Source organism: Anser anser (assembly GCF_964211835.1).
Source record: "Anser anser genome assembly, chromosome: 3".
NCBI lineage: Eukaryota > Metazoa > Chordata > Aves > Anseriformes > Anatidae > Anser > Anser anser.
The window spans coordinates 95563121-95577654 of NC_139722.1; the positions used below are offsets into that span (position 1 = coordinate 95563121).

The window sequence follows — 14534 nt, forward strand, 5'->3', positions numbered from 1 at the left end:
ATGAATGATATGTCCTGTCCTTTCTTCTTCTGTGATCTTTCTCCTTACTTTAACTTTTTTATTTTTTTCTCTCTCTTTTTTTTCCCTGCTTTTTTTCCATATCTACTTCTCTCTTCCTTTTAGCTTTCATTTGCTTTTTTTTTAATATATATTTTTATTTTATTATTCCTTTATGCTTTTCCTTGTCCCATAATCCTCCTTAGCCAACACAGCTGTAACAGTGTTCACAAGCCAAAGGGGCTGAAGCAATTGGCTTTGAAAGTAAAGATGAGAAAACTATGTAAAAAAGTTGGAAAGAAACAAGTGTAGGATGCAGGTTCCCCATTTCATTCATTACTTTTCATGCTGTACCATTAGAGTCACAATTTTGCTCTTCCCCTTTTTTGTCTGTGCTTGATGGATGCCTGGGCTGACCTCAGCTAAGTGGCTGGTTGTAATCTGTTGGCAAACAAAAAGCATTGAATAGGGTTGTGTTGTCACCCAAAGGAGGAGCAAGATCAAATCCCCACAGTCAGAGGGATGGGGGACAGTATGGGCTCCATGGGCTCTGTACTGCAGGTTCCCCTACGCAGCTCAGAAACAGTGTCCCCTCCATCCAGCTGCTCTCATTGGTGGTATTGGGTGGCCTCCTGTGCTTACATGGGACATGTGGGTTGGTCTTCGGCACAACCCCAAAAGCACTGCTCCGAGCCAGCACTGAATGCTTGGGTAACACCAGCCACTTAGTTTCTTCCCATGCTCAACAATTGCTTCCTTCTAGCAGATCTTTCAAAACCCTTTCTTTACATTACAATTCTTTCATTGCTTTGCAAGAGGTTACGTCACATCAGAAGACCAAAAAGCACAGTGCCACTTACTGTAACTTGACCCTGATCTGGCATTTCTTTGTGGTGTGTCATGTCAGAAATGTAAGGAAAACATTGTCCTTTTCCTATTAGTTTGGGCACCAGTGGCTGCTACAGGTTGCCTTATCTTCTGCCTGGAAGATGTAGTTTATGAGACTAATGAGGATTCTGTACTAGAGATGGGAGGAATCATAGTTATGAAGCTGTTCATAATTTCTGGAGAGCTGCATGTGAGCTTAACAGATAGCAGGCTCTGAGTCAGTGCTGCTGGGGTGGTTGCAGAGAAGCTGGCAGTAGCATTTACAGCCACTGCTACTTGAAAATGAACACCAATGCAGGAAAATATGATAATCCACTGCTTTGAAATATCTGTAGATTTTCTTTTTGGCCTACCAAATTTCAACTCCTTTTCCATATGCATTTTTCAAAAGGGATTTGAGACAGCCACAAAAGGCTGAAATTAAAAAATTGAAGAGTGAAATACTAGAGCATCGCAGACCCAGTAACAAAGTACCTCCTTGTACCGAGCCTGAGCAAGACCTGACAAACAGCGTCTGTCATATCCTACATCATGTCAAAAAGAATGACATCTCTATTAGTTTTTTCATGTGTGCACAGGAAATAACCCCAACTACCATTGCACAGCGTCCTGACCTATTGTTGCTTACTGTGAGGAGTCTACCTGTCACGTCCTCAGAACTGCAGCCTATTTGCATTGAATATCACATTCTAAAGAGCCTTGCTGTTCCCCGTGCAAGGATCAAGTACTTCATGTTTTTAAAAGAAGACTTATCACTCTATCACTTTGGGGATGATGAGCATGAAGCCCTGATTTGAAAGGCTTACACAATAGTATGGCTTGAGGATGGTTTGCAGATAAAACATGTTTGGCAGGCCTCAAGTGCTCAGTTTCCAGTCTTCCTGCTAACCTGTTGTGTGACCTTGAGCAGCTCATTCCACATTGCTGTGGCTCTGTTTTCCTTTGATTATTTTGTTTATTTATTTATCTTGCAATATGCTGGAAGCTTCTGTATAGTGCCCTGTGAAATGAGTCCAGATCTCATTTTGGTTGTTAGGTGCTGAAGCATTCAAAAGAGTAAAATAATTTAAAGCAGATTATTAACTCTTTCCCAGGTCTCTTCATCTTAACAGGCCATGGTGTCTTCCCGAAACATGTGGCTGTTTTTCCTGAAATATCCTATCAACACATCAGTCATTCCAGCTTTCTGCTTACAAGAAAAGCCTTAGGTCAGTCACATCCATCACAAAACTATGATACAATTATATATACATTTTACAGTTGGAATTCATAGGTAGTTGCATCAGCACAACCAAGATACTGATAACACAGTGTCAGATAGAAGAAGCTGGCACAGGGGAAAGCAGAAATTTCTTAAGCTGTCGCTACTGCTGGAGATACATAAATACCTGTAGCAATTTTACTGCTGCAGCAAGAGGTGGTCTCTTGTGTTACATCTAGCATTAATAAATCCAGTCCTATATTATGAACAGTTCAGTAACTTTTGTAACTTAAGGAGGGATGAGGGGAGCAGCCTAAATAAAGTAAAACAGATCTTGGTGCTCCACGGAGGCTTTTGGGCAGAAGTCCTGCTCTCTGGTAGCCCCCTGCTTATAGGGAAAATACCCAAGCACAGAGATTGCATAGCTATTCTGGGTGCATCTTTGGAGGCAAGGAGGATTAGAACAGCTGGATTAGGGGAAACAGAGACATAGTCCACTAACATAATATTTTGAAAAATGTACAAAAAAGGAAATTGTTATGAGTTTCCATACCTATTTTCTGTGCAGTGGGGAAATATATCCCCATAGGTTCAATGTATAGGGTTAGCAGTTCTTCAGCTACTCTGCCTCATGCTTTTGCAGAGAGATTATATATTTTCTTATCCTTCATACTTTCTCAGGTGAATAAGGTTACCTGAGCCACATCACAACTTACGATGATATTATTAATTGAACTGTCTTGCTTCCACTGATGTTTTGCCTTTCCCTCTGAAAAACAGGTGAGACTGTGGTTGCTACATATTACAGAAAACATTTGAATGAATAGGGCCATTGTCATTTTGAATCCAAATTCTAACAGTGGGTTTTTTATTCAGTGGCTGTTTTTTCTTTGCCAGAAGATAACATTAAAAGCAATACCAAATAACATATAATGATAACAACAACAAGATCACAAAAACACCTATAAGATTGCTTGTGAGCCCAGGGTACAAAGAAACACATTATTAACTGTTGTGTTTATTTCCTTTATTTAAGAATGTTTCTTTTACTCAAAATTTTGATAATATTTCATAAAGTGTGATATCTATCACATATATTTTAAAAGATTTCATATGTAGCTACATAGGACTAGCTTTTGCCTGTGGAGAGAACAGGCAACCTGAGGATAGACTAATTGGATGTTCAGTGGACTTATTAGAGATCTGCTTTAACAGGAGATGAACATTTTGCCTGAAGTGCTATTTCTTTCCATTCACTGTAAAGCCAGGACAGACAGTTAATCTAGATGTAACTGGTGACATTGCAGATGGCTGAGTTTGATCAGATGAATTGACCAAACTGCTTGTACAAGAGCTTTAGACAGTAAATGCCCAAGAAATGTGTGCTAAGTTAAATGGAGGCTTAATTCAAAAGTCTGTTAAATACACTAGCCATCCTTTATTATCTCTGAAAATATCTATTTTCTAATATCTATAAGTCAGTCCAAGTGGAAATGGAGATTTGTTAGTGTTTGTAGAGGTGTGTAGAGGCAGTGCCAGCTTAAAGCCTCCTTGGGACTGTGGACAGAACTGATTTATTTTTCTCTGCGGATGGCACAACACAAAAGATTAGAGGTCAGGCCAAAAGAGAAGGAGAGTTGGTGACAAGTAGCAAGTGAAAGGAGTTCCCTTTGCTTTCTCAGGTGTAAATCAAGATGCACCTTTACACCTTCCTCAGTGACAGCTGTAGCCTGATGAGCACTCTTACTGGGACTGGTACCAACCTGCTGAGTGAACATGCCCATGTGGATCTGCAAATATGGCCATGCAGGCATTTCTAGGAGTCCTCTCTATTACTCTTGGAAAAGGTAAGGATTATTTAACTTTATTGAATGTTTTCAAAGTATTTTAATGTTCTTTTTTTGTTTTTTTCCACATCAGTAGATTTGACATTAAAAATCAGAGTGTCTACCTAGGCATCTGTGGTGGCCATAGATCAACATGCCTAAATTCTGCCAAGGAGAGGGACACTGACTGCATAAGGCTCTGGGCTACCTGCTCAAGGTTGCCTCTTTAGATGAGAGTTCCCAGGATGTCTAAATAAAGGCTTGCTGTCATGTTCAGAGATGTCCCATTCTGAGCTGGCAGTCACATAGCCACCCTGCCACCTCTCCTGTGGGAGCCGCGCAGCGCTGCAGAGAGCAGAGCAGCTGGGGCAGGCAATGCAGGGGGCTGTCAGCCCGTGTGACATTTGGTGAGGATCTCCCAGACTGCCTCAAGTGGAGCCTACTAAAAAGTAGGAAACATTTCCATGATTCTGGCTTTCAGTTTTCAAGCTGTAATGAAATCCTTTTTGTACAAATGTGCTATAAAGCCCTATGATCTATTTTAGCTGGATTACCAGGGGCAATTTTTTAAAAACTGCACTGCCAACTGTACTCATCCATCTCATGTTATGTAAAGGGTGTCCACAGGGTATGAATGTGCATGTTAGCTTAGCATCATTAGAACTAGTAAGTAAACAAACAGTAAGCTTTATTATTCTTAGTGGGTTTAGAATATCTTCCACTTACTTAGTAAATATATGCCTGTATGCTATACACAAACATTCAGCGGTGATTTTCAGGAAACCTGACTTGCAGTTAGAAGTAAAATGTTTTTTCCATATTTTAAAATGTTGAAAAATAAAGACAAGAGAAATCAAGCTGAAGAACTCCAAGCAGTGCCCTCTCTGCTCCGCTTGATTTCTCCCTATATTTATCCAAAGCAGATGTTCCAGGCAGGATGCACACTGCAGCCAGAGGTGAGGACGGAGGTGTACAGGACTTGAATACATTTCAGTACAGCTCCCACATCCTGTTTACACATAGCTGCTGGCCCAAGAACAACACAGGGAAAAAAAGGGAAGGGGGGGGTGTATGTTAGGAAGGAACAGTTGATTGGAGTCATGATACTGACACCGCTGCTACAGTGCTGTACATCTGTGGTTCTCTCCACATCTCCCACCGCCAGCAACATTTTCTCTGCTACTTTATGCTGATAGGCGTGCTGTCTCATGTCATAGGGAAAGGGAAAGGAAGAGAGAGGGAATAATTCATTGTATATATATATATATAAAAAAAAAGAGTTCAGCTGCAGAGACCCTATACTTTCTCTGCTATTCAGCAACACTCCACAGGTTGAAGAAAAAACGCAGCTGGAATTTACTGAACTAACTTCTGTCTCATTAAAATCATGGACAGATTTTTAATAGTAGAAAGGCACTTCCTGAATCACTGATGAGCAATGAGAAATATTCATAACGCTGAGCCCCATTTAAACAGTCATTCTGTTGTGGGATGGATTTTTTTTTTTCAGGCCAGATACTGGCAGTTTGATTTCCACACACACACAACAGTGAAAGGCCTGATTTTCTGTGCACAGGACATGCACTTCCATTTCATCCTTCATTCCAAACATACTACAGCAATTCCAAATCATCCACACATATTCCTGATTAATGCTATGGAGATAAGGAAGAGGAGTATATATACTTTCTATTTTTTTTTGACATTTAAACAAGATCAGTGAGAGCCAAGTTTTTCCTTGTCAAAGATTCCTAAAGATGCTAATGGTAAATTTCCTGGGAGGCAGGAATGGAAGAAGCAGTTTTTCAAAGTTGTTTTTCACAAAGTTCACAACACAGGCTGGGAACACTATGTATCTGTTAGTTGTCCCTGTAATATTATATTCTGCAGAGATTGGCTACTGGCTTCACATCTACATGGTCATGCACAGATACAACATGGGCTAGTTTGAAGGACATGTACTTTGCTTAAATGGTATGAACATATCAACACCACAAATGTCTCATCAGCTCATATTTTAAAATGCTTGAGAGGCAAAATGTATATGAGACACGTTTAAGGCCAGAAATAATGAACGAATTTGTTTTACTAGAATAGAATAAAAGAAGCTCAAAACTTATTAAGAAGTCTGGAAATCTACATGATTATGTTTTTTATAATCTATTTATTCCATCTCCTACTAATGAGAGTGTAAAAATAATAAAATTGCATAGAGAATTTTTGGAAGATAGAAGGAAAATTTAAATTCTGTTTTATTCTCAAGCCTTTCTTTTAATCTTTGGTCTGTTTAGTACTTGAAACTCAATCTTCAGATAAGGAACAGCAGTCAATCTCTTTGTTGCCCCCCCCCCCCCCTTTTTTTGTATAAAACAGCCTATCAAGTTCCTTTTTCCCTGAAAAGACCATAAAAAAAGACAAATTAAGACCTTAATGTATTATTACCAGTAATCCCATCTCACATTTACATAGCTTTGTAATTACAATGTTTGTTAAAAGCTTTTCAAGCTGCATATGGAAAAGGCACCACATCCGTGCTAAAAAGCATCTGTCTTAGGGTCAGGCAAAGGCTGACTGAAAAGTGTTTAATTTGGTGTTACAAAAAGGTTTAGAAGAGGGTGAAGCACTCTAATTGGAAATACAGACATTATTTGGGGAAGAAGGCTTTTATCTTTCCTAATATTTTCTATTTCCATATCTTTTGTGCTAGTTCATTGACGAAACTGGTCTTTTGTGCCAATTTTTTGATGGTTTCTTCTAACTTCTGGCATAAAACTCAGTATTAAAGTTCATGAAAACTGAAGTCATTAAAGAAAAACAGTTACTGGTGGACAATAAACAATATACAATTTTCTGACTTCAGCCTTTGGCCTTCAGTCAGAGGGTATGCTTTGGAGTTTCATGGATTACTACTGCAACTTGGAAATACCACAAGATGGTCCTTAAGACAGAGACCTTACGAATAACAATGTAATATCAAAGATGTGCAGGAGCTGAAGAATGACAGTCATATTAATGGTATAATACCTATATCGCTTTCTAGTCAAAAGGACAGTAGGAGCTGAAAAGTGCTGGGGAGACAGCATGGGTAACAGTTCAGCTTGTAAGTTTTAAGCCAGACTTCTATTCATCTTTTACTGGAGTCTCCAAAAAGTGTAAGATCATTAAAGTTAAGATCCTTAAAGATGTAAAAAATTACATTCTAACTGTTAATAAGAAAATACATGATATAACAGAAGCAACTCAGCTAGGCAGCATGAATATCGTATATGGGCATTTTATAATGGTTCCCAGCAACTGAACATCCTAAATAATCCTCCTTATTTGGAAGAAAATAATGAGTCCTAGCAAGATCAGAATACAACACGTGTGGTCTGCAGTCAGGGAGGACTTCTATATATTCCACTTATGATGAATAGAGAAGATAATAATGGCAAACTACCAAAATTTCGCTGCTGTTTCCCACTTCTACGTTGCACGTCCAAGGTTCTAGTTTACAAAGTAGGAGTGGAAAGAATTTCAGAATTGGCTTCTAACAATGCCTGTTACCATTTTTATCATTATCTATTTATACTGTAATCATGCACAATGGTCAGAATTGGTACCTCACTGTGCTGACAGTTATATGATATATGAGATGGCAGTTTTTGTTCCAAGAACCCTGTTGTTGTGTGATTGGAATAGGCACTGAAATGTTTCAGTAATCCCCACATCTTGATAATTTTTAGAAAGCATTTTAATTCTAAGTAATTTTCCTTTTGTGTTTTGGATTATAGGAAATAACCTTAATATTTGTAAATAACCAAGGATATATTTTTCTTTTTTCTCCCTATAATTCATCTCACTTCTGAGCGTTCTCTATACAATCTCGTGTCCATGCTGATGCCTGACTTGCCATGAATGCTGTGTTCTCTTGAATTTTTCATATATTCCTTATTACCAATAAATGTAATCAGCAGCAGTATTTTCTTCCTCTTGTACTCTTCTTTCTCGACTCGGTATTCTTTTTTTTTTTTTTTTTTCCATATTAAAATGCTTCAATTACTTTTTCTTGATCATGACAGCTTTTACCTTTGTCCCAGAAAAGAACTCCAGGGCTTTGTGTCTGAAATTTTTCATTTCTCATACAAAATAAAAAAATGCAGAAGGGATGTGGGAAAGTCATACCACTAGTCATTCCTTATGCAAAGGAAGGATGAAGCCTTGGAAGAGTCAAGTATCAAGGTGAGGACAGTTTTGTCTGCAGGGTCTGACTGGACTGTGCTTATGGCCAGCAGACAATGTATGTCTACATGAAGAATGCATCTAAGCAATTTTCTCTGACATAGCAAGGAAGATGTCCATGGTAACTGAGCTATCTGAATCACCTTGATCTGTGGCCTCACTTGAGCACAGGATAAATTGTGTGGAACAGGCTAAATTTATAATTTAAGGTGGATAATAAATAATACTTCAGATTCTAAATTTTTTAAATACTCTATTTGTAAAAACAAAACCAACTGATTGATGATTAGAGGAAATAACGATTTAATGATATCCTTGAAAGTTTCATGGACAAATACTAAGTGATTATTAGCTCTAGTTTATCAATGTACACATGTTCAGAGTGACATTCCTGTGTATCTGCTAATACCGCTGAGGTGGATTATAAACTAGTCCAAGTGCCCACAAAAGCAGTAGAAAATCAGACACAACTGACTGTGCCATTCACACCCATTTCCTAGGTAGGCTAAGGAATTCCTTTGGCTCTTTCTTTTCAGATGATGAGGCTGAATGGGGATAGCTATTGCTTTGGTGGCAAATTAATAAGAAATGGTGTAGAAAACATTAAAAGCACTTGGCATTCATACCACTCTGCAATGATACTGAATGGTGTTCGTTCACATGAAGGGGATAAATGCTTCAATAAGGCCTAACTTTCAGTTTGTAGTCATTCTTCTGGAATGGCAGAAACTCAGAAATACAAGTATGAATCTAATATGCCTGATGACAATTTTAATTCCATTAATAGTGAACTTGGCTGCTGTGAGATTTTCTTATTCTTCCTTCACATTTTCTCCAGGGATAAGTATAGATGTACTCAATTTAAGTTATGAGCAATACATTATTCATATTGCTTATATTCTCTGGTTTTGAAGTTTACTTGTAGAGTTAATTTTAGTGACTTAATTACAAGAATGGTAAGGAGAGATAGACATAAAATAGAATAATTTCAGTTTTTTTATTTTATTTTTTATTTTTTTTTTTAGCCTTCAAGAGCATTGTAAAGTATAAAGCAAGAAAAGGTAGTAAATACTTTTCTTCAGATGGAAGATTTCAAGCCATATCACTGCCTGCAAAGTTTTTATGTTTGTGTTGTGATTTTAGTGTAGAAAAGGCAGGTTATACTCTCAAACTGCAATGAGCTACCACTATATGTTTAGTTCTGATGAGTGCCTAGTATTTACACTTCATAAAACCAGAAGGAGGGTATGGCTTCAAAAGATCATCTGTTAGTACCTCATTTTCTTCCATTTCAATTCCATTTCTCTGTCCCAAGTGCAGAATAACTACATTTAGCTGATCACTAACTTTTGTTAATGACACATTTCATTTAAGTGTCAGGAGCTGGCCTCTGTTTTTATCTGATAACATATGACTATCCTTTAAAATATTTTAAGGTAATACTGTTAATGGATCACATTATGCTTACAGTGCCTGCCAAGCCTTGTGCGCAAACCTACCCTGAAGCCTAATACAGCTGCCTGTGAAAGAAATAAATGCATAAAGATTGAATACATCATTAAATACAAAACTGAGGATATGGACCAATGAGGTACATTTACAGACATGCTGACAACATTTTAGATGTTTATTTTAGCAGGTATTTTTTAGAAAACCGCAATATTTACAATGCATCAATAGTTATGCATTTTTAACAATATTAATGTTAGTAATATTTTAAAACATGGACAAAACTGTCATAGTTAATGACATTGGAATGGTTAGCCTTTTAATTAGGAAAGGAGTATTTATCAGTGGCCTTTGTGGAATTTGCATGGTAGGAAAGAGGAAAGTAACAAAAAAAGCCTGCAGTGGTAAAATATCATGAAGATGTCTGCTTTATATTTATGATTTAAAAGAGATTCTATGTCCTATCAACCAAACTGTCTAACAGGTGGTTTTACTTTAGGGAGCATAGAGATTAGTATTATTCAAAAAACATCTGTTAACTGGAGAACCATTCATAAAGATATCAGCCTCATTTTGTATGTTTTGCTGTGCAGCTTTCCATTGTCTGTACTCAGCATGTTCCACAGTACCAGCACATTCAGAGGGATTCATCCATGTTAGGCTTTGATGTACAGCTGAATGGGTGTTCAGGTGTTACATTACACACATACCTAACTAAATCTGTACCTACCATATCTATCTATATCATCTATAACATCTATATCTGTGTCATCTATCTTATCCTTCCTTTAGTCACCTTCCTTCAGTTTTACTGATGAGCTTGCTCATTAGTGTGACATCAGGGTGGTGTCCTCAGGAGAGACCTTGGGAGTGATGGCACAGGGTAAAATGAGGCCCGTCCCCAGGGTGTGTATGCAAATGCATGCAGCCAAGGGAAAAAGTAGGAGCTAGAATTCCACTCATGGTCATAAAATTGCAATATCACTGGGGTAACTGTGATGTGGTGGGACAGGTCACATGGGTGTTGTGACAAACAGATACACGCTATTTGGTACAGACACACAGGGAAGACAATGGTGCATGGTGGGGATGGTATGGAGATCACCCTTCATGAAAAGTAGGATCTTGGATGTATGGAGCTTCTCTATGGGATGGATGACAATCTCATTGATAGTATATGGGTCAGAATCAAAGGAAAGGCCAACATGGGTGATACTGTATTGGAACTGTGTTACACACCAATGCCTAAGGGTGAGGAAGTAGAAGAAAGACTGGATTTATGGATGAAAGGAGAACAGCTGTTATTCTTGTTTCTAAGTTATTGCAGTATAGTCTTGATAAGTGGATGACTAGATGGATAAAAATGTAGTTGAAGAATCAGCCTTAGAAGGAAGTGAATAATGGGTTAACTCTATCTGGAGGCTGATGATGAGTACAGCAGGGGTCTATCCAGGAGCTGACCTATTTAGCATCTTTATCAAAAACTTGCTAAAGGTGGTGAGTGCATGCTTCATTGAGTTTGCAAATGACATCAGAGATGAACAGCCAATAAAGTCTAGGGTGGAGCTGCCATCCAGACAGACCTAGACAAACTGGATGAATAGGCCCATGGGAATCTTCTGAAACCTTTTGTCCTTGCAAGGAGCAATGCCAAGTCCTACATCTAGAAGCAAATAAACTCCTGCAGCAGTACAGGCTAGGGACTGACTGGTTGAGGAGCAGCTCTGCAGGAGAGGGCTTGGAGGTCTCGACAGCAAGGTAGACAGAAGCCAGCAGTATGCCTTGGAAGCAAAGGAGACCCAGACTGTCCTGGACTGTATCATCACAAGCATAGCTAACAGATCAAAGGAGGTGAAAGAAGTCCTTTACTTGGCACTTGGGAGACTACATCTACAATACTGAGTCCAGTTTTGTTGCTCTCAGAACAGAAAAGATATTGATAAATTGTAGTACGTTCAGCAGACGGCCACTGCAATCAGTGGTGGGGAGCTGGAGCACTCACTGTGGGAAGAGAAGCTGAAGGAATTGGACTCCTTCAACCTGGAGAAGAGAGAGCTTCAGGGGCAACCAACAGCAATACCCCAGTGGTTGTGCTTACCAGGTTTACTGAGAGGATGGTGCCAGACACAGAGTGGTGCATGGCGTCAGAATGAGAACCACTGGGTGTAGGTTGAAACCAGAAATATTCAGGCTAGAATTAAGGTAAATCTTTTTTTCCAATATTGTGTTAGAGCAACAGGTCACCCAGAGAGGCTGTGCAGTCTCTGACCTTGGAGGTTTCGAGTCTTTGTCTGGATAAAGCCCTGAGCAACCTGCTCAGACCTCACAACTGAGCCTACTTTGAGCAGGAGGTTGGACTAGAGACCTGAATTATCCTCTAGTCCTATGATTGGGAGGAACGGAAAGACAAAGCATGGAAAGGGAAAGGATAGGTTTCATTCTGATCCAGAAGAATGTCATTTCATGATGCTGCCTTATAATCTCTACACTCTAAAAGAAAAAAGTGCAGACGTGACACAGTACAATCTCCTTGCAAAACAACTGCCAACCTGAAAAATCTCAGTAGTGAGAAGGTCCCTGGAGCACAGGGATGTTCAGCAACAATCCTCACATTAGCAAAAGAGAAATAGCTAGAAGTAAAATCCAGCTATGGCTTTGCACTTCTGGAAGGTGAAAATAGTCATTAAGAATGTATTTCTTCCTCAGACATTTGTACGTTAGCACCTTGATGATACCAAGTCTGTCTGTCCGAGAAAGGAAATTTTAAAGGTTTCAAAATGCAATTTATTTTAAAAATACTGTTTTATTTTGATTTTAGGCTCTCCCCGGGGCTCTACTGTCTAGCAGTTTTCCCTTAATTTGTGTTTTTCCCTTTTTTTGTAGAATGACTAACATTAACCCAGAGGCATAATTCTACCAAATATAGCCTACTGATGGGACGGTGTGTGTGTATGTGAGTGTGTGTTAGACATAGAGTATTACTATATCTCAGACTTTCTGGAGACAAGAGTTTCATGTTTATTTAGGCCTTTAAAATAAACAGTTTGGGGAATGGATAAGTGGAACCTAATTATTTATTTGTTTGTTTGTTTATTTTACAAAGGTAAATATTCCCTAATCTTGGCAGCTCTGCTGTTACCTCAGTCATATATCAGAGGACATGATACATCGTTGCTTGAAAAAATATTTTCTACAGCCTAGGCTTAATGGCATAAGATAGAACAGATTAAAAAAAGAGTAGCAAAAGGTAGTGCCTTGTCAGCCATGTGATGTTAAGAACAATGTAGTTGTTTGTAAGTCAGCTGGGTATTTACAGCAATTTCCCTAGTGAGAAGGGATATTGGTAAATATTACTAATAAAACCTTACAATAATTGTAATAATATCTTTCATTTTTAATAGTGTCTTTGATTCTAAAGGGACAGCTACTTTACTGCATGTTTTCCAATTAAAAAGGACATTCATACCTTATGGCCTTCATCCTATTCATCCTGCTTACTGGCTTTTTAAGGATAGAAGGAATAAACCTGTTGCTCTGGAAAACCTAAGACTACTCTGCACTTCTGTATTCCTCTTTATTGCAGGGTCTCTGAAGTCTCTCCATAGAGAGTGCTGTAGGGTGACTCTGTTTAGCTCCAGTCATTGATATGGTACGACACGGCATTACGCCTCCTAATGTTTGCATTATATTAGATCCTTTCACATTAAGATCTCCAGACAAACAGTCACACTCCATTGTGCTAGATGTTGTATAGCGATTTATTAGAAAAGGCAGTCCATAGTCCAGACAGTCTACAGTCCAGGCCGAAGAGGGCAATGGAAAACTTAGACATTTGATCCAATGAGGTCCACAAACACAGGAATAGACTTTAAACAATTTACCAAATTCATACAGGAAGTCTGTGGAAGAATAAGGAACAAATAATCTCTGGGCTCAGTTCTGCTTTCACACAGGATAAATTTGGAACAGTTCAATTCTGTGCATGAACCAACAGAAAGTAAAGAACTGGGTTACACTCCCTGAATGTCAGGCTCATCTGAGATTCATAAGTGATTAGGTTTAGACCAGAGTGTTCTAGACTGTAACAAATTGTTTACTGAAATAACTTGAGGAATCAAAAGATTTTTGCCTTGAGTTGACTCTTTCCTTCAGATAGTTGTTCCTTTTTGGACTGAAGTCTATCTAGTAAATATAGCATTTTTATAAGAACAGACTTTCAAATTAAGCATTACTCTTTATTTGTTTGTTTGCTTTGTTGTTTTTGTTTTATTTATTTATTTATTTATTTAAGATTGTTTGGTGAGATTTCAAATAAGTATGAATAAGGAGTTAAAGGAAAGACAGAAAACAAAGCAAAATCATTGCATTGTATAGACCATGTTGCACTGCAAACTTTACTGCAAACCTCACACTGAGAAGGAGCTGCTTTACAGAAAGGTCTCAGCATCCCCTCCTGTAATGCCAGGGGAGTGTGATAGGTTACGGAGGGAGTGAAACAGTGATACCTCTTGAGACTTCAGTTCACCCTTTGTCCTGTAGTGGTACTGCTAGAACTTGGGGGTTGATTTCTTGTTTTCAACATCTTCAAAGACTCAAGCACTATTGTCCAGTTCTGTTTGCAAGGAGACCACATAAAAAGACTGCATTAAATGGCATAACTCTGCCCAGTGGTGATTCTACCAAGCAAGTAACAGCTTGAAGAAGGTCAGGAGGGCATTCTAAAACTAGGCTGATTTTTCAAATATGTCAGATACTTCAAAACAAATGGCTTGATTCTCTGATTAAGTCTTTCGGGGTTCCTTGAGGGACAAGAGATTTCTTGTCTTTGTGTTGATATGACAGTAGAATTAGACTGGTAAGATGTCTTAGTTGGTATGGTCCATGAAAGTTTTTAGATCAGACAGAAATTAATTGATCAGATGCCATCCTAATGAGACTCATTTGTCTGAACG

General features: G+C 38.5%; 2 protein-coding genes across 3 annotated transcripts in view; one reads left to right on the top strand and one right to left on the bottom strand.

The window, feature by feature from the left end:
* LOC310896496 (uncharacterized protein) overlaps positions 1-14534 on the top strand; it is a 236864-nt gene that overhangs the window by 186917 nt on the left and 35413 nt on the right. Inside the window, exon 5 of one of the 2 annotated variants that reach the window (XR_014581550.1) lies at positions 3769-3933. The exons of the other annotated variant lie outside the window; for it this stretch is intronic. The gene's annotated coding sequence lies outside the window, so the exon portion shown is untranslated. The remainder of the gene's footprint in view (positions 1-3768; positions 3934-14534) is intronic. 2 annotated transcript variants of the gene reach the window in all.
* LOC310896494 (uncharacterized protein) overlaps positions 9226-14534 on the bottom strand; it is a 175842-nt gene continuing 170533 nt past the window's right edge. The window contains exon 5 of the transcript XR_014581538.1: positions 9226-14194. The gene's annotated coding sequence lies outside the window, so the exon portion shown is untranslated. The remainder of the gene's footprint in view (positions 14195-14534) is intronic.